This window comes from Rhinolophus sinicus, linkage group LG05 (genome assembly GCF_036562045.2).
Source record: "Rhinolophus sinicus isolate RSC01 linkage group LG05, ASM3656204v1, whole genome shotgun sequence".
NCBI classification, from domain to species: Eukaryota; Metazoa; Chordata; class Mammalia; order Chiroptera; family Rhinolophidae; genus Rhinolophus; species Rhinolophus sinicus.
The window spans coordinates 1,090,439-1,117,890 of record NC_133755.1 but is presented as its reverse complement, the minus strand read 5'-3'; the positions used below and the strand labels follow the sequence as shown (position 1 = coordinate 1,117,890).

At 44.3% G+C, this 27,452-nt stretch overlaps 1 long non-coding RNA gene across 2 annotated transcripts in view; it reads left to right on the top strand.

Annotated features, from left to right (window-relative positions):
- LOC141571491 (uncharacterized) overlaps positions 1–27,452 on the top strand; it is a 162,706-nt gene that overhangs the window by 121,971 nt on the left and 13,283 nt on the right. For both annotated transcript variants that reach the window (XR_012496225.1, XR_012496224.1), the window contains exon 4: positions 22,782–22,896. This is a non-coding gene — a long non-coding RNA (uncharacterized LOC141571491). The remainder of the gene's footprint in view (positions 1–22,781; positions 22,897–27,452) is intronic.

Sequence of the window (27,452 nt, the reverse complement as noted above, 5' to 3'; positions counted from 1 at the left end):
ACTCAAGGTGCCTTCCTTCTGCATTGCCCAGTGTATGCACTGAAGCAGTATTCTCAAGTAGGGGGCATGCTGCCTGGAATCCTAAAGGCCTACCAAGTGGGGTGCATTCTTGTGGGGGAGGACGCCATAACTTGTCCTTTGTTTTGGATGAGATGCCCTGACCACTGGAGCCTGAAAGTTCACTGAAGTGGCCTGCCCCTGAATTTATATAGGCTGTATCTACTACTACAAGGGGGGGAGGAGGGGGGGAATGTAGGCTCGTGAGGGACGACTGTCCTCTTCCAGGGTTAGTCTGACTTCTCCAGAGGACCAGACAGGATCAGACATGGGGACGCAGAGGGGCCACTACCCTGCACACTTTAGCTCCTGAGGGGAGCACCTATCCTTGTCATTGCCCTGGGATGAGCTATCAGTTTCTTTTTTTCCTCCTGCCTGGGACAGGGGTGGGTCACAGTTTCAGAGGCTTCCACTTGGCTTTCCTGCTATACTATCCATGACCCCACATACAGAGACCCAACTGGGTCTGCACCATCTGCCCAGCGTGTCTTTCCTAAATACACACTAGGGGACCAGGAAAATGATAATGGCCTGGCGAGCCTGCAGGCCCAGTGGGTCCGTTCTGAGCTGGACATTGTCCTAGATTCCATTCATTACCTGCCCCATATGTCCCAACTCTAATATAAGTGTCGTCAGTCCCTGCAGGTGTCCAGGTCTTATTGTCAACTCTGAACCTGTGCCCAGTAATCGTGGCAATGCTTTGCACCGTTCCCCAGCATCCTCTGTGAAGGGTCGGGGGTGGGGGGTCATTGCCATGTGCACTTGCATGGTACTTGCATCCTTCCTCCTGGGAACATGGCCTCCTCGTCAATCAATGGGTCATGGGTCCAAACACTGGCTCAGTCAGGAGACCTCACGAGGGGTCCTGCTCTCTGTTTCCAGCTCATCATCCTTGATTTCTTGTGATGATGCGAGCAGTGCTCTGCTTGGCTTTCTGGTCATTTTGCTCTGTTCTATACGCCATCTTGGAATTCTGAAGGTCAGGCCTCGTTGGCTGCTCCTCCAGCGTTGGCAGTCATGATGAGAACTGCATCACCCTGGCTCCTCATCTGGAAGCATGGCCACCTGGTCTGTAATTCTGCAGAGTCCTGCCATTCCCGGCTTCGAGCGAACCTAACTGTCATGGCATCGCCCAGCATAGGTCCTGGCCACACAGGACAACACCACAGAAAGCCTGTGATGTGGTGACTCTCTTCCTGCACATTCCTTCTTGTTTTGGTCACTAGGGCCTCTCCTGACACTCCCATCAGCCACGCCATCTGGTGTGTGCTCCGGCCTGGTGGAGCACGTCCATCTCACATGCCCACTGCCCCAAACCTGTCCAGCCCTCCTTCAACAGTCTGCCATGAAAGCCTGGCATTTCAGCTCACGTAGCACGAGCCATGGATTTGTCCATGTTTCTAGGAAACACCCTAGTGGTGATTTTACACTACCTCTTAAGACTTCATTAGGGTGCTAAATCCTGCATCCGGAAACTGCTTCCAAATCAGTAAACTCTCCCTTATGCAAGCTTTTGTCCAGAGCCTTTCGACCGAGCCTCCTCAGAACCCAGACCCCCACTTTCTGCTCTGTCTCCTGCCGCTACATGTTGACCCAGCCTCCCAGCTCCTTCTCAGACCCAGGTCATCTGCCACGACAGAGCCCAGCTAGGAGCTAATGGCCAGGAGATGAGGGTCTTACCAGGGAGCGGCCTGTTCTTCACAGGGAGGAGTGGAACATTTCTGCACGACAAACCTCTCCCAGACACATGGGAATTCAAGATTTTCAGACACACCAACCTGGACGTCCCCGTTCCTTTGTCAGGGGTCATTCTTTCCCAACCAGAATCCGGACCTTCCTTGGTTTGGAGCTTGACCTTGACTTTCTTTTGGATTTGGTCACCTGAGGGATTAAATGCAGCAACAGGGCAGAAGGCATCTTGCAAAGACGCCCATGTCCTCATCTCAGAACCTGTAATGTGCCACGTCCATGGCCAAAGCAAATCAGGGCTGCAGGTGGAATTAACGCTGCTAGTCAGCTGCCCTTAAAGTCAGGAGGTTCTCCTGTGTTTTCTGGGTGGTTCCATGTAGTCACAGGGCTCTGAAACTTGGAAGAGGGAGACAGGGGAGAGGGAGAGGGATGGATGTGTGACTGGAGGATTACCGAGATGCGATGTTGCTGCTTCGGAGCTGGAGGAAGTGACACAAAGGACGCGAGGCCTCCTGAAGCTGGAGAAGGGAGGAAATGGATTCTCCCTCCAGCCCCCAGGAGGAGTGAGCACAGCAGCTTGATTTTAACCCAATGAGACAGACTGTGAGATAAGAAGTTTGTATCACTTAAGCCCCTAACTTAATGGTGATTGGTTCCAGCGGCCGTAGGAAAGGAACCCAGCCTGTCTCGGCTTTGTCTGCCTTCTGACAGGAGATGAGAGCCTTGTGACGCTTCCCTCTGGAGCCCGCTCCTGGCTGTCACAGGGCTAATGGAGCTCCGCTTCCATTATCCTGACGCAAAGCTCTCCTTGAGCTTACACAACGGCATCCCGATTCCACTGTCCAGGCTGCTGCTACTTCTCTCTTCTTTGATAAATACCTAAAGCTCCCCCCTTTTCCCTCACCCACACCCAGAGTGGGCCACCGTCTGGTCTCCAGACACTGCAGATTACCCTAACTCGCTTTTCAGTTTCATACGAGTGCAGTCGTGCAGTGACTATGCTTTGCGTCTTAAGTACCCACTCAGCATGGTTTGTGGGGCTTATCTGTGCACCTCCATGGCCCTGCGTGCATATATTCTGACTGGTATTCAGGGGTCCCCTGTGGGAAGGACCACCCCATACTGACCCACTGTGTGGCTGGGGGTCACGTGGGCAGATTCGGTGGGTCCACTGGAAGCAGTCATGCTCTGTACACATCTGTATGGGGCTTTTGTGGGCATCGTGCACGTGCCTCCTGGGCACACACTTAGGAGAGGAGGGCGGGGTTGGGAATTTCTGGAGATAAATGTCTGTCTTTGGTGAACACGCCTGATGTGTCTGCGTAAGTCATACCCCCCCACTCACACTCACAGTGACGCTTCCTGCTGTCAGCCCCTCTCTCTTTAACCTTTATGGGAGGGCCATACATGCTATCCCGGGCTTTCATGTGAATTTCCCTAAGGAAAAATGACATTGAAAACCTAAATGTACCTAGTCAAATCTTTTGTTCATTTTTCTATTTGAGTTATTTGCTTTGTCCTGTTTATTTATGTAGTGATGTTTTGGAACTTTTTATATGTTATATAAGATGAGAATTTTTCTATCAGGACACAAATCATAAATTGTATGTGTATAAATGTCTGTACATTTACATGATTTGATAACCAGAGGCTCTTTATATGTTCCAACTAAGCCATTTTCCTTCTATGATTAGCACTTGTAACTTTGTCTATTTCATTTCTATTAGTATGTATTTCCCTATTTTGAAGCTATGTATATGTACATATATGCACATATAGATGAAAACATATATAAATATATATCTAATAAACATAATTACTGAGCTGTACTTCACATGCCATGCAATTCATTCACTTAAAGCGGAGAGTTCAGTGGTTTTTAGCATCTGCAGAGCTGGGAAACCACCACACAATTAATTTTAGATCATTTCCATCAGCCCACGTGCCCTGTGACTCACCTGTGAGCAGTCGCTCCCCATTTCCCCTCAGCCCTCTTAGCCCCAATCAACTCCTGATACGGTCTTTTGTGACTGGTTTCTTTCATCTTGCGAACTGTTTTCAAGGTACATTCACGTTGTATAGTATATCACATAATGAGTTTATTACTTGGCAATCTTTTTATTGCCAAATAATATTCCACTTGGATTCTTTCCACCTTTGGCTCTGATGACTAAAGCTCCGGTACAGGTTGTTGTGTGGAAGTGTGTTTGTGTTTCTTGGGTATGTACAGAGGAGTGCGACTGCCGGGTCACATCATGACTGTGTGTTTAAGCTTTAGAGGAACTACCAGATTGTTTCAATGTGACTGTGCCATTGCATATTCCTACCGACAATGTTTGAAGGTTCTGATTTCCCCGTATTTTTGTTAACATTCGTGATCATCTGTCTGTTTTATTCTGGCTGTGGATGTGAGGTTATATATCATTCTGGTTTTGATTTGCACTTCCCAGGTGACGAATGACGTGGAGCATTTTCCTTGTGCTTATTGGCATTTGTATGTCCTTCTTGGAAAAACGTCTGTTCGGATCCTTTGCCACATTTATTTTTTTTTTTTTGGGGGGGGCGGTGATTTTATTTTTATTATTGAGTTTTAAGAGTTCTTTATATGTTCTTTATATATTAGTCCTTTCCAAGTAACATGATTTGTTTATATTTTATTCCATTCTGTGGATTGCCTTTCCCTTTCTTAATGGTATTTTTTAAAGCACAGCTGTTTTTCGTTTTGAGGAAGTCTACGGTATCTATTTCTTTCTTTTGTTGTTTGTGCTTCTGATGTCACATTTAAGACACCATTGCCTAGTCCAAAGTCACAAAGATATATACTTGTTTTCTTCTAAGAATTTCATCTCAGTCTACTGACACATTTTTAAGTTACCTCTTTGAAAATGTTTCGGGTGGAGATCCAGTTGTCCCAGCATCGTTTGTTGAAAAGGCTATTCTTTCCCACATTGAATGGCCTTGGCAGCCTTGTCAAAACCAATTGGCCATAAATGTGAGGATTTATTTCTGGACTTTCCATTCTATTCATTGATCTGCATGTCTATCCTTATACCAGACCCACTCTGGATTAATTATTGTCGCTGTGTAGTAAGATAAAAAATCGGGAAGCATGAGTCCTGCAACTTTATCCTTCTGTTTAAAGATTGTTCGGACAATCCTGGGTCCCTTGAATTTCTATATGAATGTTACGATCAGCTTGTCAATGTATAAGCCAATGGCAGCTGAGATTATCATAGGTATTTGTTAAATCTGTAGATTAATTTGGGAAATATTGCTGTCTTAACAATATCAAAGCTCTGATCATGGTCATGAGATGTCTTTTCATTTATTTATCTCTCTTTTAATTTCTTTCAATACATTTCATAGTTTCAGAACGTAACTTTTGCCCTTTTTTGTTACATTTATTCCTAATCATTTTATTCTTTTGATGGTATTATAAATGGAACTGTTTTCTTAATTTTATTTTTGGACTTTTCATTACTAGTGTATAGAAATGCAATTGGTTTTGTATACTGAAGTGGTTGAATGTATTTATTGCTTGCAATACTTCATAATGCGTTTCTTAGGATTATATACACATAAGATCACGTCACCTCCAAATAAAGGTGATTTCATTTCTTCCTCTCCAACCAGGATGACTTTTTGTGTCTAGCTTACCTAATTGCCTGGTCAGAACTGGCAGAGCCGTGTTGAGTAGAACTGGTGAGAGCAGACGTCGCTGTGTTGCTCGTGGAGTCGGTCGGGATGTGTTCAGTCTCACAGTTGCGTGCAGTCATAGCTGTGGGTTCCTCAGAGACACCTTGTACCAAGTTGAGCAAGCTCCCTTCTACTCCTCTCTCATTGTCTTTCTGGTTTTTTTTGTTTGTTTGTTTGTTTTTACATCTATTAAGATAATCCTGTTTTCTGTTTTTTATCCTGTCACTATGATATTACATCATAAGATTTTCACATGTGAAAACCAGCCTTGCTTTCCTGGGATGAAGTCCGCCTTGTTACTGTGTACAGGCTTTTCACACATCACTAGATCTGGTTTACTATCATTTTGTGGAGGACTTTCACATCTAGAGCATGGAAAATATTTGTTTTAATTTTATAAATGAGAAAAGTAAGACCTGTAGACATTCAGCATCTGTTCCAGGATCACACAGATAGAAAATGGAAGAGGTAGGATTGAAGTTTGGGATTTGGCCACATTGTAAATGCATGAGATTATCATCATCATCGTACTGTGAATGAGGACTTTGAGTTAGGTGACATTCTTAACTTTTACAACTACAAGTTTTGAATCGGAATGAGTCTATTCTATGTCATCATGGCGTCAGAGGACTTATTTTATCTCTAAGAAAGACCATTTCTCTACTGTTTTCTTTAGGGGAGAAAAGTCAGATTGTTTAGGAAAAACAACTAATATGCTAAAAATATCAGTCAAGCAAGCTTTCTGACCAGCTTTCCATAAGTAAAAGATACAAAAGCTAGATAGGAAATCATCAAATAATTTCTATCCTGTGAAGAAGAATGCACTACGTTACATTGTAGAGATGTCTTTTGGAATTTTCCAGATCTAATTTCAGGTTCAAATGGAAAATTAATATTTTAAGATGGGTAAGTTCTATAGGAATGTCACTCTTTAAATAAGACAGGTACATAGAGAAATGATAGACAACAGTTAGGTGATACAGAGACATTTAAATCACACAAATAAAATAAATGTGCCTACATAGAACAATAGCTTTAATTCAATGCCTTCTCATATCTATCACTTTTGGGCTTAGAATTATCCATGAGTCACTCATCAAAACAATTTTTTCCCTTTGTCATATTAGTGTCACATACTACACTTCTGCTGGCTATAGTCAGGCCATTGAAGCCATTTTGGGGGGTCTTCCTATGACTTGTTGCAAAGTTCTAGATCCGGTACCTCTTTTCAAATCCACTAATCTATGGCTTGAAATGAAACTTTTCAATACAGCTTTTGTTTGGCATTATTTCAGTTAGTCAAGCCAGTTGTGTATTTTTCTTGAATTCCCTCAGCGTCTGGCACAGTGGTGGGTATATGTTATTATGATTAAAATAAAAACAGATATAAAATGTCTTTATAATTTCCCACACTAAACAAATAGGAGATGTCAATAATGATGAAAGTGGTAGTAGACACTGCAGTAAATACGTGTTAAATTTAATGGCTGATTATAATTCTCTTAACTTGCCAACTCTTAACAATCTCAGAAATCACACATTGCACACATAACAGAATATATAATTAGGTTTTTCATTATTTATAGAAGGTCATGATTAATTTTAAGAGAACATTTAGATATCTATTGACCTAGAAATACCAAGTTTCATGTAAAAATGCATAAAAAATTATATAGACTACTAGGGGCAACAAAAATTAATATCGGAAATGAGATATTTTATGATTTTATGTGCTTGTTCTAAAGATAAAACATGACACTAGGTGGGCCTGCTCAGGACAACTTGGACGTGAACTGTCAGATGAACAAATAATATTCATGTTAAATGCATAGAACGATGCAGCTGCAGCTCGCAGACCTCAGGACATGGAGGAAAATTCCGTGTCGCTCAAACACACATAGATGGTAAGTGTGAAGGTAAAACCAGGCAGGTGGCCCCCTCCTAAATGCCTTGTTCCTTTGGGTGTACAAAGAGTGATGGCTCACCAAGTGTTTGACTCACTAATATGAAATCGCTAAACCTAAAGTTTCTTTTGGTAGAGAAGATGGTGTACCTGCTGTGGCAGATATGATTATTTCCTTAGTTCGATTTTTGGGAAGCATGTAAATGGAAATCCCAACTCAAATCAACTCAAACTTTCTCCTCATAAATAAGATGTCCAGAAGTAGCATGACTTAACAGTTGGTTAATGCAACGTTTCAACCGTATACTTGAGGGTCAGTTTCCTTCTACACTGGTGTCCAGCTCTCCTCAGACTGCTAGCTTCCACTCAGTTTCACTGGGTTCCTGGTCACAGATGTGTCATTCCAGGCATTCCCTCCAGACATGACAATAGTCTCTGGAAGAATAAAAGCCAACCCTTCCGCGTGTCTCTTAGCTAAAGCAGGACCAAATTTCCTTTTAGAAACAGCCATCAGACTCCTTTGAGATATGATTGGCCAGAATTGTGTCAGTGCCTATGCCTAAATCCATCACAGGCAAGGGGATGGAGAACAGCATGATTGGCTTAACTTAAAGAGGTAGTTAGATACCTGGCAAATCAGGGCTCTGCCACAGAAATAAGTGGGAAAGGACGTTGGGAAGACAACCTACAGTAACTGTTACAGTTCTCTATTTAAATGTATACACTCTTATAGACTAAGAGTCATGTTTCACTTTTTCCTCCCAAATAAAAAGTGATGTAATATTTTAAATTTATTTCCTTCTTACCTGGAAGTTTAACATTGATTTATGATTTTTCTGACCCTTAAAAATAAGGGTACTATAAAGCCTTTGGGGAAAACAATGCAAGTGCCATAACAAACTGGAGCTTTGTAATAAAGTAATTTCATCTGTGAGCTAGATCTCCGTTAACACGTGTGATTGCTACCTAAACTCCTCTTCTACGTGTCTCTCCCTGGGGCCTTTTCTGATTGCACCAGTTGTTTTTCATATTATGCCTGCATTAAACATGAAATTTCAGCTGCCAGAACCAAGCCTTCCCTCTCCTGACAAGATTGCAAACAGCTTAGCAGCAACCATTAGGATCAACATAAACAGTCTCATGAAATGGGTAAATGAGTACGAGTGCACAGGGCAGAAACCTCTGAAAATCTGGAGGCCACTGAAAGAGGTGAAATTACTGGTGTCATTGTCAGATATAAAAAAGAATGCAAGAGAAATGTCTAGATCTTCAGAGGGACCAAGAAATGTCCATCAGAAACTGGTCATGTCATTGGTGCAGTTCTCCATTGGCATAAGTCAGACTCACGTAATGCGAAGAGAAGTGAGAGTAGTGTAGGTGACCGTGTAAATGGAGCCTTCCTGGTTTTATTTTTAAGCTTATCTCGATATAGTGTCACACCCAAAAGAAACTCAAATTTGACTCCAAAAACATGAAAAGTAATGTGTCTTAACTAAGGAAGAATTGGCAGAGAAAATAACATTGAAAAACATGTGAAACTTTGAGATCCTCTTTTGACACCTCTATTTTGTCCCACACTTCTTGGCAGCACTCAAATCTCACTCTTCTGTTAATTAAAACCTATAAAGACCTGCCTTTTCCCTAAAAGCTCACAATCATTCCCCTATCTCCCACCTCCACCTGCATTCCCCAGTCAGGCTCTCTCAACCCTAGTGCTGTTGACATTTGGGGCCAGGTCACTCTTCATTGTAAGAGATGACCCTGTGCATTGTGGGATGTTTATCAGCATCTATGGCTTCTACCCACCTGAAACCAGTAGCACTCCCTGAGTATGACCACGAAAAGTGAGTGCAGGCATTGACAAACTTTCCCTGTGGGACACAGCAGTCCCTGACTAAGAACCACAGTTGTAAGTAATTCACACCCTCTCTTGGGTTGCTGGGCCTACCCCACCCTAGCATATCCCATTTGTACTCCCATCTCCCACATCCTCCAAGAAAAACACAAACTGTTCGTTAGAACCCATCCTTCTTAGAAGGTCATGAATGGGGTTATTCTTCTCCTCGTCGCATGGAGGGTTGAGTGGAAATCGAGACTAAAAGAAAACACAATATTGATACTAGAGGGACAGTATATTTGGATACCCAAGAACAAGGGGCCAGAGTAAGAATATCAGATGGAAAGCAGGAGGTATGGAGTCCTGCAAATTAGGAAAAATGGAAGTAGAGAGCAAAATGGAATAAACCCAAAGTTCTAAATTCTAAAAAAATTTGAATTGTGACCATTGCTTACTTTTTTTGAATGCAAACCACAAGAAATAGGTGCCAGCTGGTCACTCTGAAGGAGGCTTTGTGGGAAAGAAAGAAGAGGCAAAAAAGGAGAAGTTGAGAGTATGGTTACAGGAGAGATCCAAGATGGCAGAGTGCATAAACACTGACTGCGTCCTTCCATGAACACATTAAAATTACAACTAAATTATCGAACAATCAACCTGGAGAACCATTGGAAGCCTAGCAAAACAGAAGTTCTATAACTAGAAATATAAAAAAGAAGCCACATCGGGACTGGTAGGAGGGGCAGAGATGCACAATGGGCCCCAAACTTCCCTGTGGCCATTGAGGACAGAGAGATAGATCTCAGCTCTGAAGGTTCCCTCTGGAGGAATGAGAGACTCCAGCCCACCATACCAGGCTCTCCAGCCCAGAGTACTGGTACCTGGAAGAAGAGCCCCCACAACATCTGGCTGTGAAAAAAATGGGAATTCTGACCATCCAGGTAGAATGGAAGGCGGAGGGAAACCCAGGCATCCTCTTAAAGGGCCAGCACACAGACTCGCTCATAGGTACTCACCTTGCGCTCCAGTGGAGGGATGGTGACTTGGGGGGATATCGTAGGCATATGGGGGGGGGGGGGCCTCAGACTGAGGTGTGTGGTTTCAGGGCCAGGCTGGACGACAGTCGGCATTTCCCCTGTGAGGAGTCCTCTTCCCAGGCAGCTGGCAGGTGGGTGCCATCTTTCCTGTGTTGAGCCCATCCCTTCACAGTCAAATCTGAATCTGATTGGTCTGCTGATCCCCATAGGCCAAACCTGAATTTGATTGGCCTGGTGAGCTCTGCAGCTCCACCCTGCTAACTCACTGGGTCCCCATCCCACCCAATTCCCTCAACACCAGAGGTGTTTTCTTGGTGAGCCGTCAGCCCACGCACATTGCACTCTTTCTCAGAAAACTATCAGAGTCTGTCGGGCCCAGGCAAGCAGCGACTGGCCCCCAGTGTGCACTGAGACTTTTACTGAGTCGCTCCAGGCTCGGCACTGGCACCAAACCAGAATTTACATTAACCTGGTGGCCACAACTCTTCCCATTCTGGTGACTCCTTGAGACCCTGCCTCACCCAATTCATGTTGTGTACAACGGCCAAGATGTGAGGGGGCTTGGGTATCCGTCAATGGAGGAATGGATAAAGAGATAAAGAGGAGGTGTTACGTATATACAGTGGAATATTGCTCGGCCAGAGAAGAGAATGGGTTCTTGCTGTCTGTGGTGGTATGGATGGACCTGGAGGGTATTGTGCTGAGTGGAGTATGTCAGACAGAGAAAGACAGATGCAATGTGATTTTGCTTATAAATGGAATCTAAAGAACAACAACAAAAAAAACACAGAAACACTCGTAGATACAGAGAACATTTTGAATGGTTGCCAGATGGGAGGGCTGTTGGAGGGGTTAGTGAAAAGAGGGGAAGGGATTAAGACGTACAAATTGGTTGTTACACAGTAGTCATGGGGATGTAGGGTACAGCATAGGGAATATAGTCAATGATATGGTAATAACTATGTATGGTGTCAGATGGGTTCTAGATTTATTGGGGGGTTTGGGGGCAGGGTGAAAAAGGTGAAGGGATTAAGAAGTACAAATTGGTAGTTACAAAATAGTCATGGGGATGTAAAGTAAAGCATAGGGAATATAGTCAACAATATGGTAATAACTGTTTTTATAGTGCCAGGTGGGTACTAAACTAGTCAGGGGGATCACTTCTTAAATTATATAAATGTCTAACCACTGTGCTGTACAACTAAAATGAATACAATATTGAATGTCAACTATAATTGAAAAATTAAAAGGGGGTGGGGGAAAGGTAAAGGAGAATAAGAGGTCCAAATCTCCAGGTAGAAAACATAGCCATGGGGGTGTAACATGCAGCATAGGGAATATAATCAATAATATTGTGAGTGTGGGACCGTGTCAGACGGTTGTTGGACTTATCATGATGATCACGTCATAAATGTTGAATAACTATGGTGTACCACTGAAATTAGTATAATATTGTATGTTACTAATATAATATTGTATATATATATGTGTGTGTACATAAAGTATGGTTACAGGAGAAGCCCAGGCAGGAAGAGTAGACAGGCTGGCCTAGGAACCAAATTGGTGAAAATGCACTGGACACCTCCTTAGGTGTTGTAAAAATGTTAGACTTATGCTAATAACCCTTTATACTTTGGGGATGCTTTAGACTTAAAAAGTATAATGTAGTTTAAACTACTAGTATTAATCTTGTTTTAGAGAGAAAGAAGTTACACTCATGAGAGTGTAATTTGCAGCCTCAAGAAGCTTAACTGCTAATTCAGTTGGAAAAAGCAAATGAAAAGTTTAAGGACACATTTTTTAAAAAATCAAGTAAAATACAGAACTTTGCAAAACAATGAATGTTTTAACTGAAATTGCAAAGCCAGAGGGCCGTCATTTTGAAGAGGGAAATGGAGTGTAGGTTGCCTAGAGAAGGGAGGGAGGCATCACTCAGAGCTTATTTAATACTCACAAAGCCCCTCTGAGATGTCATTCTCCCCTCATTACAGGTGAGCAAACTGATGAGATGCATTGTGTGACCAGGATAATGCAAATATAAAGTGACAGAGCCAGGGTTCAAATCTTCATTCCTGCCTCTACCCTTCACAACGCTTCTTCATGTTGAGAGGTCTTGCAGTTTACAAATGTCCCTGCATTTCTGTTTTGCACAAACTCTACCCCTTCAGGTGTCGGAGAAGGTACACTTATTAAGCTTAGTATTTTAAAATTTCAGTTGAACATATATGTATAAAAGGTACACACGTCATAAGACACAATTCAGTGAAGAAACCCACGAGGTGACATTCACGCCGATACGACCAGTGCAAACAAAGGGACCAATAGCAGCACACGAACCCCATCTCCCGCACCCTCTTCCTGCGATTTCTCTTCTGGAAGGTCGCCGCCATTGTGACTCCTCAAATCACAGGTAACTTTAGGGAGGAAAAACCTTACACAAAACGCATCATTAAGTATCCGTTCTTCCTGCCTGGCTTGTCCACGTTGCTGTTTGTATTTCTATGTAGTGTTCTGCTGTGTGACTGCGCTGCAAGTTATGTGTCTGCTCTACTGGGGGAGGACATTTGGTAGAATGCAGTTTGGGGCTAACACGTGGCGCTATGAGCCTTCTTACCTTTTTCTTTTCTTCTTCTTCTTCTTTTTTTTTTTTTTTTTTTTTTTTTTTTGATGAGCATCTGTCCCTGTTTGGTGGGGATGTGGCATTGCTGAGTGTGCGTGTACAGTGTAAGGCCGATTCTGCTAGTTGTCCAGTGTCCCCAAAGTGCACCAGTGCGACCGTGGTTCATTTACTTCATGTGCCGTATAGTTAGTTTTTCATTACATGGTATGCCACGATATAGTTGTTCATTCTGTTTCTCATGGCCTTGGGTGCCCATGTACAACCATTTCTATTAGCTATGTGTGTAGGTATATTTACACACAGATTTATGACTGGAATTGCATTTTGGAATATAGTTGGCATGCCAACAGTTTTTTAGAGAATGTCTGTATGGCCACCAGAATATGAGTGTTTCCAACGGACCCTTATCCTTACCCACCATCTTGGAGGCAATTTACCTCCATTAGTTGCTGTATTTCCTCACCAACTATCTTAGAGGCAATCTATTGTAGTGGTTACCAGGACAGATTCGGACCTGAGAGTGATTGGGTTGAATCGGAGTTATACCATTTCGTGTTTTAATACTCAATTTCTCCATATAAAAATGGAAATGATAATAGTAAAAACGCCTCCTAGAGTTACCATAGTGACAAATGAATTAATCTATGTAAACACCTAGAACATTACCTAGGACATAATAAATTTTATATAATATGTGAAATTAAATTTGCTGTTACTGTATTATCGCCATATAAATATTGTAGATATTACATAGTAAATGCCCTATAAATGTGGGTTTAATATAACTACAACACTATCCCTTAATTTATGAAAGTTAGTTTTTATCTATAAAATGTATTTTATAATTGATCAGGCTTTAGCTGCCTTACATCACTCTTTCTGCCAACATGGTTATACAATACTTTTTATTAAATTAACTAATATTGATCACATTATGTATTTATTGCATTATGTATTCTAGTTTGCTACAGCTGCTGTAACAAATTACCACAAAGTGGGTTCCTGTAAACGACTGGAATTCATTGTCTCCTAGTGCTGGAGGCCACAAGTCCTGAATCAAGGTGTTGGCAGGCTCACACTCCCTCCGAAACCTGGAGGAGAGTCCTTTGCCTCTTCCGAGGTTCTGCTGGTTCACCAGCATCTTTTGTTCTCTTAGGCTAGCAGCTGTGGGACTCAGTTTCACGAGGTATTTTCTCTGTCTCTTTTCTCATAAGGACACCAGTCATATTGGACAGGGCTCGCCCTAATGACCTCATCGTACCTTGATTGCATCTCCCAAGGGTCTATTTCTGAGGAAGGCCCATTTCCATTTATCAGGGTTAGGACTTCAATGTATCTTTGCGGGGTCACATTTCAACCCTTAACACACAATTATATAACCATTTCCTGGCAATTCCAGTAGAAAACTATGCCTATGTTATTTCTTCTATATATTTTTCTTGATTTTTCTCCCAATGACCCATCAGTTTTGCCACCCTGGTAACCACTTTATGCCAAAGGATCTGTCCTAGCAAATAACCAGTCCCTTTATTTTCCTGAACACGTCCTTTCCAGAGCTTTCTATGCTTCTTTCCCAGTTTGTATGGGTTTTTGTCTAGACCTACTCCATCACTGTCATGCAGACTTGGCTTAGATCCCTCTTCTGTTAGAGTTGGTGCTTCCTGTGTTCTACACCTCACATTTCCTTCACTTACTCCCGTCTTTCATTGAATATCCTCCATTGTCTTCCAAAGGAAGACCACCTGATGGTCAAATTTTCTGAATGTTTGAATTTCTGAAATTTCTTTGATTCTATCTTTCCACAGTCATTTAAGAACTTGACTATGTATAAAATTCTACATGGGAGTATTTTTTCCCTTTAAACTTTGAAGGGAAGGCTTTGCTATTATCTAGCATAAAATGTCTTTCTCCACAAGGCCAATTGCCTTTCTATCCTTGATGTCTTGCATGGAATGGAATTTTTCGTCTCTCTTCCCGTGGAAGTCTTTAGTAAATCCTTTTCTACCTTTTCCATTGTATATTATTTGTTTAATTTGGCTTCTCATATTCCTAATTTTAATGGCTTTTTCTTATCCTCTGTTTGATTTTCACAGCATATTACTCATATTTTATAGAAGCAATGTCTTTTCTTCTGCTGTAACATTTAGAATTTTGAAATGTTTCTTTTCCTTCTTGTATTATTTCTATTTCCTTCATACTCATTTATTTTGTTTCAACTGCAGGTTTCCCTTTCTCATTGAAAACTCTTTGCAACTATTGAGAGGAACCTGACTTTATATTTGTGAAAAAATGTACTAACAAGCTGATCAGGAATTCAGAGTGTGTGGATAAGACGTGGTGACTGGTGAACATCATTGCAAAGGCATCAGGCTGAGGTGGTGGGGAGAGCAACCATTTCATTTTATGATCCAGAATGTGCGTCAGTGGAATTGGGTCTATTGGTTTTTCAGAGAACAATCCTCCAGTCTCTTGCCTGGGTACCTCTGCCTGGGGTATATGTTCTAGTAGCTGAATAGCTAATTGTCTTAGGGTCTGTCTTTAATGTAGCATCAAAGAGACCACGTGTTCTCAGGCCCTCACTCTCTTCCTTGCACTATAAAGTAAACCTACATTCTGTTCTCTAGGGATGTTGGCGGGGTTAGGAAGATGTGGGTTAGTTAGTATTATCCTGAATACATGGGGTCTGGGAGTTTAATGAGGGATGTGGCCACCCCACACACAGGTGTTCAGCCAGTGCACCTGTTTGCAGCTCACACCTCGTAGCCTCACTTCCATGCCACAAAGAACCAACGATTCTGAGAGTTAGATGTTTGGATTGGCCAGTTGGCTTCTCTTTGCTATCATTCTACACAGATATTTTGTTTGTAGCCTCCTCCTCCCTGCTAAATAAATTATGACTCTGCATGCACATTTCTCCAGTTTTCATTTGTCCTTTCTGTTGCTATGGATGTAGAGATTTTTTTTTTTCCTAATTTCCCACTATTTTAGGAGGGAGAAGGATATTTAAATACATGTGGCCAAATTGCTATCATTCGCCAGCAGACTCAACTGAAGTGTTTAAACTGTATTTTTAAAAATATACATATTTTTAATATGACTGGAATGTGTTTTAGTTCATGGTGTGAGGAAAAAACCTATATTTTATCTGTTTGGCTGTGTGCTTTATTTCAAATAGCTATCCACTTTCACTAGCAGTGATGGTTGGATAACACTTTGCTTTCCTAATGATATGTCAGCTTCCCTGAATTTTTTGTGTGTTTTAATGTATGTTGGGTTCTGTTTCAGAGCGTACTCTGTCTCTTCAATATCATTATTTTCTTTCTGGATATTAAAATTATACCTATTCATTTTAGAAAATTTGTAAAATTTGGAAAAGTACAACAAAGAATATAAAAACGACCCTCTTCTTACTCCACTGTTTATTTTCCAAGCATCATAACACACACATGCAGGATTTAAACATCAAATTGGAATTCATTGTGTAATTTATTGAATGATCTCCCTTAGTCATTTGACGTAACCATTATATAGTAAATACTTTCTTACTGCATTCATTATTTTCACAACATGATTTCTAATTGCGTAAGCATTTTATCTTATAGATACGCCATGACAGTTTCCTTAAACAGTTTGCCAACACTGGGTATTATGTAAATTTTAAGTTGTTTATTTCCAGTTCAAAACTGGTTCTTCCTTTCAATTTGCAATTCTTGGATGGCTCGTGGATTAACTTTTATCCGTTTCTGTTTGTTGAACAGAAAGTGTTGTTGTTGTTGTTGTTGTTCTTGCAAGCCCAGGAATCCTCTCAGCTGACGGGCCTGTGCCCCCCCGTCAGAGACGCACTGACGCAGCGCTGGAGCCCGGGACGCCGCCTGCCGGGGCTTCGGCGGCCGTGCGCCCGGTCTCCTCGCGGGGCGTCCGGCAGCGTGCGATACGTGTCAGATGCTTGATAAAGCTTTTTGAATAAATACACTTTATTCTTCACTCTCAGTCTTCTATTTAGCAAGCAGTTACTGAGCCTCTGGAGTTAGGCCCGTCCGGGAAGGGGCTGCTGTGCGGCGCCTGCCTGGACCTGCGGGGAGCGAGCCAGGGGCGGCAGCTCCGCGGGCCGCAGGTGCGGTGACGCTGACGTACCAGGCGTCATGACGCCGCCGCACGACGTCATGGACGCGCCTGGCACGTGCGCACAAGGGAGCGGCCGGATGACACCGCCTGTCACACAAAGCCCGAGGCTCAGGGCTCACGGCTCCGGCGCACGCGCGGCAGGAAGCGCAGCGGCTGGTGAGCCACTTCCGGGAGCACCTGCACTTCCGGTGGGGGAGGGGCGCTGAAGTTCAGTCCTCGACTGTGGGTTTTAAAAGGTCACTTTGAATTGTGTGAGGGACGTCTTGGGAAGGAGGCAGACTAGACACAGGACGTCGTTCGGGAGGGTTGCTGTGTTCAAGGTGAGAAATGACAAGGCCCACGCAGCGCCACGGGCGGGAAAGAGGAGCGACCGCGTGAAGACTCACGCCGAGCGGCTGACAGGACGTGATGACCCAGTGACGGGACATGGACTGTAGGAAGGAGAGGGGGAGGTTCCAGGACACACTCCTGGTGTCTTACTTTAGGGACAAATTGGATGGCGATGTTTTTATTACACACAGGAGATCAGGAAAACGATGATTCACACTGTGAGGTACTTACCTTAGTTGACGTGGTGTATGTCCAGGTGGACGTGTCCTGCAGGCCGCTGGGTGTGTGTGTGTGTGTGTGTGTGTCTTAGACTTGAATCCAGCTCGAACGTCAGTCAGTAGCTGGGATTCGTGCCCTGCAGGTAGTGACGGACGCTGTGCGTGAACAGTTACCTCACTGTAAACTGTGAGGAAGGACAAGACATGAGAAGTAATCTTAGAATATCAACAACTAGTTGGCAGGGAAGCTGGAGGGAACAGAGAAAAAAGGAGGCACCTATGAGAATGAGGATCTAAAATGAAGAGAGAAACCAAGAAAATCCGTCAGAGGGAAGGAAGGTGGTCAACTCCCACGAGGGTCCTCACCTCTTAGGGCATCCATGACCTTGGGGAGGGTCATCCATGACCTTGGGGAGGGTAAATTCCATGAAATAGTGGAGAAGAAGCCACGTGACATCAGTGTTCTAGAGTTCTGTTTCTGTTCAATTTTAAGTGACTTGAGCATTTTTAATACTGGGAAAGGGCAGGTAGAGTAGGGAAGTGGGAAGGAGCTCCTGGCATAGCTCATCTCTGTTTTAAAGAAGAAATAAGTGCATGTCAGAGGTGTGAAGTGACTGTGTAAGACCATGTGGCTCCACAGGCGCCACGTCATGTCATCTACCTGTCCCCCTGCAACTGGGGGGTCCTCTGATTGGGATGCTGAGACTAATAAGCCTCCCGAAGCCTTACTCATTCACTTGTTTCAATTGTACTTGATAAACAAACTATCAAGTTTGGAGTAACCATATGTTACTGGAAAGGACTGTCCTAGTACTAGGCATTTTCTATAGGATCCTATAATTTCTCAGCCATGTGGCTGTGACACCTACATGGAGCAGGTGGCAAAGGCACAGAAACACTCCCCATCCAATCTGCCACTTGGGGATCAGCTGTCCCCAACTGCTGAGGAGAACAGAAATGATGGAGGAGGAGTCGGTTGTGTGGTTACTGCCAGGCACGACCTAAATCCAGCTTTAAAATGAAGCTGCTTTTCTAAAGTTCCTGACAAGCTCACGAAATAGTCACCAACTCTTTCCTTATGGGTCACTGTCACCACTGTGATCCATTTGACAGCTTTCATACCATACCTGTGCTGAGCTCACTTTTCTGTTTCCCTAAGCGTGTGACTCCACGCAACTCTTCCCTTCCACGCCCACTGTTGACATCTGTTGGAGGAGCTCTCTGCTCCCCCTCTGCTGTCTCCTGCTCCCCCATGACAGCTACTGGGAAGCTGGCTACCTGATTGCTAAAATTTGAATACCAGAGGTGCTGCAAGGAGCTGAGTGAGCGGAAAGCCTCAGCTGTACCTCTGTGAACGGTTGCAAACACTTAACCAATGCAGGCTCCAATCCCCGTGATTGACAGATAGCAACCTCTGTCACCCTGAAACACACCAGATTTGCTACTATCACCCCTGACTTACACAGGGGCACAATGGAGCCAGGAGAGGGGACAGCGCCCACACTCGTGTTCAGGGATGACTCTGGGACTTACAGCGGGGAGTCTGCTCCCAGCCTGGCCTCTGAGCCTCTGCGCCCACCTGTGCCTTAGGGTCAGAAGGAGCGTCAGTGCACATGCTGATGGGGCACTTCTGTGACCCCCATGTACCTGTTAGCAGATCCCCACCTTTCACGAGACCCTCATTTCCACCTGATAAAAACTCACGCTCTGTTTTTTTTACACCGCTGCTCATTACAATCATCTCTAGGTCCCTCCACTCTGACAAATTTTAGCAAATGTATCTCTTTTTAAGAATTTCCACACGGTGAGTGGCATCGATAGCATTTTGGTGATGAATCTGGACCGTGATTAACAAAAGCTTCAAGGAACGCAGCGCCACTTGAACAATGCAGAAGGTGTGAGGGTTTCAAATTCAAAATGACAAAACACCCTGCATGCTCTGGTGCCCCCATGTTTTACTACATGACTGGGGTGTCAAATTCCCGCTTCTTGTTTGAATACTAGTTAGTATTTAAGACTCATTAAGCTGGTTTTAGTGATTTGTTTCATTCTGTAATTAGATATCATGATTGGATTATCTCTATGAGATTTTTAACATTCCTTTAATAAGAACATTGTAAATAAAGATATACATTTATCAAATCATAACACATCATTTGAACTAGATTACAAATCTGGCTTTGAGGTCGTTGAACCTAATAATGGCAGGGTATTTTTGTTTTTATATGAGTACAGATTTTCTAGGTGGTCAGTGTGTCCCAGTGGTATTTTGGGACTTTTGTTAAGTGACATACCTTCCTCATGGTACTAAATTCCAACCTTTAGAATTCAGAGGAAAATGTATGGAATGGTCCCATATCTTGCTATGCTACGTCATTCATAGCTGTTCTAAAGAATGGTTCCTTCCTGTAGGAAGTAATTCCTTACAGCATGAAAAAAAAACACGTCATACTGAAGTGAAATGAGAACCAATTAATTATTCTTTCTCCTTTATTTTTGTTAAACTACAATTATGTGTCCATGTGTATATAAACCAACCCAAAAGGCAGGCGTTGGTAGAGGAATTGTGCCCATTTATACAAAATAGATAATTCTACTTAAAGAGAGATTGAACCCACTTTGCTATAAGTTGAATTTCAAGGTTGATTACATGAATGACGTAAAAAGCAATCAGGAAATGGAGTCAGCAACAGAATTACTTGGGTCCGGCTCCCAGGATGCCCGGGGTGTGGCATTGTTTTTAATGCCCGGCAGGCGGCCGGGCCTGAGTTCAGCCGCTGTCTGACCCCTTCCGCGCGCTGCTGCCCTTTAACGGGAGAGAGAAGGAGAGCTGAGATTCAGCTGCAGTCCGGTGATTTGGGCCTACTTTCTTGTTATAGAAACGAATCCCATATTTTCTTAAGCATGAATGTGGACATATGGTCTGGCACATGCTCTGAAAATGGGACAGCACATTTGAAGTCAGGTCTGTCCCAGTCACGCCGGGACATAGAGCACTGCTCAGAGTGATTCTGAATCTGCTTCTCATTCTGTTCTGAAGCCCAATAGCCACCGTGTCTTGGCGGCACTACCTGAGGGCACACACCTTGACCCCCGCCCCCACCCCCAAGTGCTGTTGCAGGTGCCTGCATAGCTTTTTAGCAGAATAAACAGGACCCTGCCCTGTGGGTTGTTGCCCAGATCCTCTGCAAAATGAAAATATACTGCATTTGCTTGAAATGACTGTTTTTAGAGGAACCTCATGGGGCTTTCATGCAGATCAATAGCTCAGCCTGGGGGATTTGGGCTAGAAGTCACCAGTGAAAGTGTGTCCTGCTGTTGGTGTGTGATAAGGGAGACCGCAGGAAGGGGTAGAGCAGGGCCAGCCATGAGAATGAGGCTAAGGAACAATGGCCTGTGTACAGATGGGTTTGGGAGACGTGGGCACAGAAACCAAGCAGGAAAGAGAATGTTAAACCCAGTAAGTAGAGATGTGATACAAGAAAGACGGTGGGTGACCCTAAGTGAAGAGAAAAGTCCAGCTTCCTGGAACCAAGGAGACAGTCACGACTGATCTAACGCTGACACATCAGCAGCTGGTCTAGAGCATCTGCGCACGTCACCTGGACCAGGATTTGTCCTCATACCTGGGGAAGAAGGCATTGGACGGATGAGGCCAAGAGGACTGGTCTCCCCATGGGGCAGATTGACAAGCGCAGTGGGCCGCACGGTCAACACAGTGTCACTGTCTGTCCTTCACGCCTGGTTGGAGGTTGAAGTTGAGTGTTGTGGGCTCTGCTGCTACACTCTGAGAAGTCAGGCTGGGACAACCTGGGCACATGTCCCAGATCATGCCCCAGACACCCCAGCTTTCTGGATTGACCCCAGAGAGGGACTTCGAGGGGTGCAGACTCTAAACCCACTCAGCTACGTAGGTTTCAGTTTCATCCCCCAAACTGATATTTTTGAGGCTGTGTTACCCCTTTTAATTTAATAGCGTACAAGTTTTCTTTCCCTCCAGTTTAACCTTTAGCTTTTCTCTTATTCATTGAGAGATCTTCAAACAACTGTCCAAAATGTCATATGAGCAGCTGTCCCCGGCGACCTCACCACCCACATGTGAACAGCCCTCCGGTGTGTACACGGGCGCGGCCATCCCCTGAGCTTCAGCCCAGAGGGTCAGCTCCTCCTGTATTTTACAGTCACTTGGGCGTCTCAAAAGTACTTTATTCTTTTCAAAATATTTACAAAGCACTCGTACCGTTCCCATCCTGTACCAAGTACAAAATCTCTGCCCCTGAAGCCTGCACTCCTGGGGAGGAGAAAGCCTGAAACACAATTCATTAAAAGCTTGAATCTATAATCCCACGGTCAGATGAGTGCCATGCCTTCATGGGGCTTTGGGAGTAATAACAAGGAGAACCCACTTTAGTTTGGGGTACCGGACAGGCCGCTATGCACTCCTGGCATAGAAGCTGAAGTGAAAGGAGGAGGAAGAGAAAGCCACCCAAAGAGAGGAAGCTCTTCTAGCCACGGGAGGGGCCGTGCGAACATCTTTAGGGAGAGGGAAGGACTCCCAGGTCAGGAGTCGCTTAGAAAGAGACGCGATGCCTGGTGCTGAGGCTGGGCAGGGATGGCAGGTCACTGACGCTGTGCGACTGGCGCTCAGGGCAGATTCTTGGACACAAACCCCAGCCCTGTGACTCAGGATGGAAACACTCTCGGAAACAAGTTCACATTCTCTTGGCCTGTACCTGCCAGCGAGCAGCAGCTTCTGCAGGTGAAGGCGGAGCATTCAAATGATGCTGGTGCCCTGAGGACTCAATACTTAGTCGTATTTAATTCTAATTAATTTAAATTTAAAAGCTGAGGCACAATTCAGTTGTTGGAAAAATTTTAAATGTGTTTAGAATAACTTGGGAATGGGAATCAACTTTTTCAACTGTAAATTTTGTGAAATCTAAACACAGATCAACTACTTCTGATAAAAAGCTGGCATCCAAATTGGGATGTGCCATCAGTGTAAAATATGCACTGCATTCGGAAGACTTAAAATGGAAAAAATGTAAATATCTCATTAATCGTTTTATAGATTAATTGTTGAAATGATATTTATATTTTGGGTTAAATAAAATATGAAAATTGCACTTCTTTCATTTTACATCCGTTCCCATGGCTATAGAAAATTTTAAACTAGGTACATGGCTCACATTATTTTGCTAATGGACGTTGGTGGCCGAGACTCAGTTTCCTCATCTCTGAAATGGGGTTAACAGTCGGGCCTGTATTGCAGGTTTACATTCGGGATGAACTGGTGACACGCATGTACGAGAAGGATTTGGCATGGGGCCTGGTGCTCAGCAAAAGACATCATCGCTGCTACAATGAAAATTCTTGTTTGGGATACAGTAAGTATCCTTCCCGTCGCCCTCCCTTTCACCTGGCATGGCCACTTCATCTCTAAGAATCACCCATTGTTCTTACAAACACTTCTCAGTGTCTCCACCTACCACATCTCTACTTCCTGCTCCCTAGTCACAGTTGCCGTCGTCTTGCATGTGGATGACTTTGTTCCTCCTAAATCGGTACCCTTACGCCTTGCCCATGATTCTCTGCATTGCATCCAGAGACACCTGCTGAAATGAAAGTTGTAAAACCAAGCATCCCCCGCCCACCGTTGCTCCAGAGTGAGAGAGCGCCCCTGAGGGGACTGTGCTCCTGCCACTGCTGCTGTCACCCCACCAGCCACTGCCTTTCCCATTGCTCAGCCACCCTGCCTTCCCCCACGTGCTCATGTGTCTGCCCCATGTTCCCACTTTTCTCCTGATCGACATCTGCTCACCCTTCAGAAGCTTTCCCAGCTTGGGCTTCTCCTTCCCCCCACTCACCCGTGCTCGTGGTGGCATCTGACACTGTGGAGCTCCTCCATTGAAGCTTCGAGGGTGAGGAGATGCCCCTGTATTCCCAGAAGTGAGTCACACGGTCTAGCCTCTGAGCCATTTTCTGAAAATCAATTTCCCATTGCTGAGTAACCAACTTGCCAAAAACCAATCAACTGAAAATCAATTCAACAAATGACCAATTCACTAAAGGGGTCATTAACCAAAAGACGATTTGCCAAGATACTGATGAATTTCTGCAACTGTCTATTTGTCCCTGCAACTTCCTCTACTTCTGCCACAGCCCAGTCTCTAGGGCCCTCCAATGTCCCTCCCAGAATTGTGTCTAGGGCAGTTTGCAGGTGCCACATTGCTGCAAGGACAGGGGCGGGGGCATGGGGGACAGAATAACCCGTGGGACAATTCAAATGTTTGCTGAACGAATCAACTGAGTAAGCCCAAATTCTTGAGAAACCTCATGTGGTGAATGAAGATGCATGTTCTGTCTGCCTGGACCTAGTTCTGTGGTCCTCCCTCCCCTCCTTGCACAGGAATTTCCTCGGCGCCTCACAGAGTGCGGCCACACCGCTCTGGGCAGCCATTTGCAGCGGCACAGTGCTCACCAGATGATAGAAAGCCTCCTCTAGGAGTGAGAAGGCTGTGTGGGGAACCCTGTGACTATTTTCTTTTCCTTGAAACGTAGTCTAAAAAGACATTACACAAACATTGGGTTATGTACCTAGAAAATAATTCTTCTGCTCCGACTACCTCTGCCGTTATCCTTAAGAAATAGGGAACCTTTCTGACTTTCCAGGAAATTCAGGGAGTTTGATTTTGTTCTATGAAGAAGCATGAGTTGACAAACTAAGAGAAACCAACACTACTACAAATCAGGCATAAATTACTACCTACAGGTGGAGAGTTTGGCACTGGGTAAACACTCAGTAAACAGTAGGTACCTCCTCCTTCTTGCCCTGTCTCACTGGCACCACCAGCCACCTAGTGGGGCTTCTGGGTCCAGAGAGCTAGAGACCCAGGAAGAATCAGACAGTTCAACCATCTGAAGGAAATAGACCCAAGGGTCATGAAGAGGCCACACCCACCATCAGCCCCTTTACCTTGGATTTCAGGCTCTTTGATAATCAGTTGATACAATATGTATTGTGAGATTCAAGGCCAGTTCACTGGCTAATAAAGGTCACTGATCAGCCATGAGTTAATTATGTGAGGAACCCCTGGCTTGCTTCTCCTTCTGAGATGTCTTTGGATGACAGATGAATTAGGGTGGGCCGGGCTATTTGTCTGCGGACAGTTCCCTTGTGGGATGGCACCCTTGTGGACTTCAGTTTCTATAAAATAACCCAGGAAGTTCCATGAAAGCCAAGAGTTACTGGGATAAGTTCTAATTCTGTTTATGGCTTATTGCCTTTTGAAAAAACAAAACAAAACATAATCTTCATGCTGGAAGGAATGCTGGAAACCACGTAGACCAAAGCTCTCTTTTACAGCTGGAGAAGCTGGGCTGCAGAACTCCATGGACTAGCTCTAGTTTGCAGCTAATCAGAGGCAGGGGACAACTAAGAATGGACACCTGGCTTGTCACTTGCTGCTGAATCCATTGCATACGCGACTTTGATGCCCCATAAGTCCACTTGGAAGCTGATGGCTCAGTATTTAGGAAAATAGTAAACGCACTGCTGCAAATGGTACATACATTCCAAAGTCTGTCAGCAAAAGCTCATTTCATCTGAAATGTGGCCGAGGACTGTAAGGGTTCTGCAGTGGAGGAGGAAACTCCCGACTGGCAAGGATCCTGGGAGCGCATTCTTCTGAAAGCTGGCTTTTCCAGAGAGTCAAAGATTTTTATTTTATTCTGAAATGTGTTTTCCCATTCCTTCCACTCAGCAGAAATGTCTTGAGTCCCTGCTTTGTGCTCCCCACCCCGCTAGAGGCTGCGCTGAACAGGACAAGGTCCCCACCTTCAGAGCCGGCATGTCCAGCGTGGGGCAGAAAATAAAGTAAACCTAATGTGTGAGATGTGAGAGGATGAAAACAGGAAGGGGCAGAGGGACTGGCCGCAGACAAAACCCGATGTTAAATGAGACGGTTGGCGCAGCCACCTGTCACTGGAAACACCTCACACCTGAGCAGAGATGATGAGGGCAGGGACCGTGTCCCTATGTGGGGAGGACGTGCTGAGGCACAGCAAGGGGACTGGAGGCCAGAGTGAGCTGAGTGAGCACAGGAGCACTTGGGTGTGAAATCAGGGAAGGAAGGGCCCACCATGCATCACGCAGGGTTCCGTAGACCACGTATGAGAAAGTGGCCCTTTATTTTTATGAAGTGAGGAGCCACTTCATGAATTTGAACAGAGGTATAACATGATCTGATGTTACACTGTTTTGTTTAGAAAGTAGACTTTGTCAGTGAGAAAAAGAAAACCCCACAAAACCAAAAAACAGTGACAGTAGAGAGACTCTTGCCAAAGCCCCTGGAATAACCCAGGGTGGCCTTTCTAGGCTGGCAGAAGCAGGTGTGAAAAGAAGGGACCAGACTCTGGATGTGTTTTGAAAGTGTTTTTATTGATAAAATAACCCACTCCTATGGGTTTTGAAAAACTGACTCAAAAATGATCTCCATTGTTCTTTGCTGCTTATTGTTTCATCTTGATGTGACCAGAGTATGTCCTGTGAGAAACCACAGCAGTGTTTTAGAGTGAGAAAAAAAATTAAGGGCTAAGCCCTAAGACACAACACTATTTGGGATTTGGAAAGAAAACAGTTTTCCCAGAAGAGACTGAAGAGAATGGGTATGGAGTTTGCAGGAGAATTAAAGAGTATGTCATCATGGACTTTGGGGAAAGAATTCCAAAAAGAAGGAAGTGGTTGGGCAGGTTAAATGCTATGAAGAGTGAAGATACAAAATGAAAGGCTCTGGTGGCCTAGGCAATGAGGAAGTCATCGCCAGTATCTGACTAGGGCAGGGTCTTGGCTTCGCTGGACGTTAATTTTCTAGCTGAGAGCTAGACACACAAGGATTCCATATTGGAGGGAAAAGGAACCCCCACTAGGGCCAGGATTCGCACCCAAACGCACCCAAAACACAGGGGTATGTAAACTACAGGCCCCTGTGTAAGGAGAGCCAAAGGCTGAGTGCCACTAACAGCAAGGAAACCCTGATAGTCTCAGTTTTCACCGTAATGAACATATATTATCCTCCTCACAACCCTAGATGCATACGGCACATGGAAAATTACTCTCTTTTTTTTTTTTTTGCTGTCTTTTCCTGGATGTTTTTGATGGTCTTGGCATGAGCTTTTGGGTATTATGGTAACAATAATAAAAAATGTGAAGTTATCACTAGTGCTCTCAGTCTTTCCAAATGGTAAATTAATTTTCAGCACATCTCCTTGGGGCAGGTCAGCATTATTAGCTCCATTTAACAAATTAGAACATTAGGGGAAATTAAGGGACTTGCCGGAAACCGTCCACACCACAGGGATTATTTAAGGGCTGACTTTCGTCGTTGGGGCGCTTTGAAACCATTTTGCGTCTCCTCTTCCTTATTCTGTCCATCTCATAGTCATTTTTCCTAGGTAGGCTCTCCACCGGGGAAAACTGAGGCGCAGTCTTCTGTGAGGTGTTAGCCGCCCTTTGTCAGCGTTCTCTACTCGGTATTTAAGTGCGGGAACCTTCCAAGCTGCTCCCGCTGTCTGACCTAACACCTGCTCAGCATCATCGTTTAGGGGTGTCAGAGTTGCTATTTGGACAAACCCATGTCTTTCCTCCTGCTCAGTTCTTTCTGCTGTGCTTCCTGCCTCAGTGGGTGGCACCATCACCCCCCACCCCCACAACTGTGCAAGCCAGACATTTAGGGTTCACCCTTGATGACGCTGACCTCTCTGCCCCGAATCCCCTCAATCTTCACGTTCCTTTGCTTCCATTTCTTTCATGTGTCCCTTCTCACCCACTTCTTTCCATCTGAACTGCCGCGATGCTGTGCAGAGAAGCCATCACTACCACCTGGGCCTCTGAAATCGCCTCCTCTGAGCCTGTCCAATCCAATCTCTATGCTAAAGCCAGAGT